The following is a 2812-nucleotide window of genomic DNA, read 5'->3' as shown; positions in this document are numbered from 1 at the left end:
ATTTTCCTTTCGCTTAGGTGTCCCGACCGGTACAGGGTGGATCTGGCAGTGTTTTACTTGTCAGGAGATGCTCGTGTGTGGTGGAGGTCGGTGACAGCACGGAGGGTGCAGAGGGGTATGTCTTGGGGAGATTTTGTGGGGGAGTTTAACTCCAAGTATTTTCCTCAGGAGGCTCTTGATCGTATGGAGGCACGGTTCTTGGGTTTGACTCAGGGGGACCGTACAGTGCGGGAGCTGGATGCAGAGTTCAGTCGGCTTGTGGGGTATGCAGGCAGGGCATGGGAGCCAGAGGCGGCTCAGGTGCGGAGGTTTTTGTTGGCTCTGCGGGATGATTTGAGGACTCGGTGCAGAGTGAGGAGCTATGCTACGAGAGCAGAGCTGGTTGAGGTTGCAGCTGGGATAGAGGATGACTTGAGGTCACAGGTGGTTGTGGTCAGTTCTTCGGTGCAGCCACAGCAGTCTCAGCCGCTTTCTGTTCCTAGCAAGGGCGGCAAGCCTGCGCAGGGGCAGAAGAGGAAGTTCGATGTTATGCAGAGATCGAGGCACGGGGGTGCGAAATGCTTTGGGTGTGGTAGTAGGGACCACAAGGTGTCTAGCTGTCCACAGAGAGGTGAGCAGCGGGCAGTGACAGAGCAGCGGGCGGTGACGGAGCCGCGGACAGATACTCGGGTGTGTTACTACTGCAGAGAGACGGGGCATATCAAGCCTCGTTGTCCCAAGTTTCAGCAGAGGGCAGTAGCAGTGTTGCAGGCTGGAGCTCAGCCAGGGGTGCAGCAGGGTGTGCAGCACGGTGTGCAGCCGGTGGGTTGGATTGAGCCGACGACTCAGGTGTACTCGACTCAGGAGCCCGGTGGCACTAGTGCAGGAGCGATCACAGGTATAACTTCTGAGATTCGAACTTAGTCAATTCAATAGTTCAGATTATATTTGTTTTTGTTTGTGGTCAAGTGTTAGGTTCTCAACACATGAGGTTTGTGTAGGGACCTTGTTGGTGGGCGGGTTTAAGTCCCATGTTATGTTTGATTCTGGAGCTTCTCATAGCTTCATTACTCCGGAGTGTGCCGTGAGTGCGGGGATCAGAGGGGATTCTGGAGAGCGTTCAGGAGTTGTCAGAGTTGCTGGAGGCAAGTTCCTGAGGGTTATTGGACGAGCTGGAGGAGTTGATATTCAGATCGCAGGAGAGTCGTGGCCAGCGGATTTGCTTATCAGTCCAGTTGAGTTGTATGACGTCATTCTTGGTATGGATTGGTTGCATCGGTATAAGGTGCATTTGGATTGCTATCGGGGTAGAGTTGAGTTTGAGCGTCTAGGAGGGAAGTTGGTTTTTCAGGGTATTAGACCGACTTCGGGGAGTCTCGTGATCTCAGCCGTTCAGGCAGGGAAGATGATCGAGAAGGGCCGTGAGGCCTATCTGGTTACTAAATCTATGCCAGAGTCAGTGGGGAAGTCTACGGTTAGCGGTATTCCGGTTGTGGAGGACTTTGAGGATGTGTTCCAGGCATTGCAGGGATTACCACCATCTCGGTCGGATCCTTTTACCATTGAGCTGGAACCGGGGACGATGCCGTTATCCAAGGCTCCTTACAGGATGGCTCCAGCAGAGATGGCAGAGCTGAAGAAGCAGCTGGAGGATTTGTTGGGCAAGGGTTTTATCCGTCCTAGTTGTTCACCGTGGGGAGCTCCGGTGTTGTTTGTTAAGAAGAAGGATGGGTGTTTTCGGTTGTGTATTGACTACCGGGGTTTGAACCGAGTTACTGTGAAGAACAAGTACCCTCTCCCGAGGATTGATGAGTTGTTGGATCAGTTGAGGGGTGCTACTTGGTTCTCCAAGATCGACTTGGCTTCAGGTTATCATCAGATCCCTATTCATGAGGGAGATGTGAGGAAGACAGCCTTCAGGACGAGATATGGGCACTATGAGTTTGTGGTGATGCCGTTTGGGTTGACAAACGCGCCAGCTGCGTTTATGAGATTGATGAACAGTGTGTTCCAGGAGTTTCTGGACGTGTCAGTCATCATTTTCATCGACGACATCCTGGTATATTCTAAGAGTCCTGAGGAGCATGCAGTACATTTGAGAGCAGTGTTGGAAAAGCTGCGGGAGCAGAAGTTGTTTGCTAAGCTGAGTAAGTGCAGTTTCTGGCAGCGTGAGATGGGGTTCTTGGGACATATTGTTTCAGCCGAGGGAGTTTCAGTGGATCCAGAGAAGATTCAGTCCATCAGGGAGTGGCCGAGGCCGCAGAGTGCCACTGAGATTCGGAGTTTCCTGGGGTTAGCAGGTTACTACAGGAGGTTTGTTCGGGGTTTTGCGAGTATGGCTCAGCCGATGACTAAGCTTACAGGGAAGGATGTCTCGTTTGTGTGGTCACCAGAGTGTGAGGCAAGTTTTGCAAGTCTCAAGCAGATGTTGACTACCACGCCGGTGTTAGCATTGCCTGAGCAGGACGAGCCTTATGTTATGTATACAGACGCTTCTAGAGTGGGGTTGGGTTGTGTACTTATGCAGCAGGGGAAGGTTATAGCCTATGCTTCGCGGCAGTTGCGGAAGCATGAAGCTAATTATCTTACCCAGGATTTGGAGATGGCAGCAGTGATCTTTGCTCTTAAGATTTGGAGATCCTATCTGTATGGTGGGAAGGTACAGGTATTTACAGATCACAAGAGTCTGAAGTACATTTTTACTCAGCCTGAGCTGAATTTGAGGCAGAGGCGTTGGATAGAGTTAGTAGCGGATTATGATTTGGACATAGCTTACCATCCTGGTAAAGCTAATCTGGTTGCAGATGCCTTGAGTCGGAAGCGGGTGGCTTCG

The sequence above is a fragment of the Camelina sativa genome, chromosome 2 (assembly GCF_030686135.1).
Source record: "Camelina sativa cultivar CO46 ecotype springtype chromosome 2, ASM3068613v1".
Classification (NCBI taxonomy): domain Eukaryota; kingdom Viridiplantae; phylum Streptophyta; class Magnoliopsida; order Brassicales; family Brassicaceae; genus Camelina; species Camelina sativa.
The sequence above is the reverse complement of the archived record's forward strand: the minus strand, read 5'-3'. Positions refer to the sequence as shown.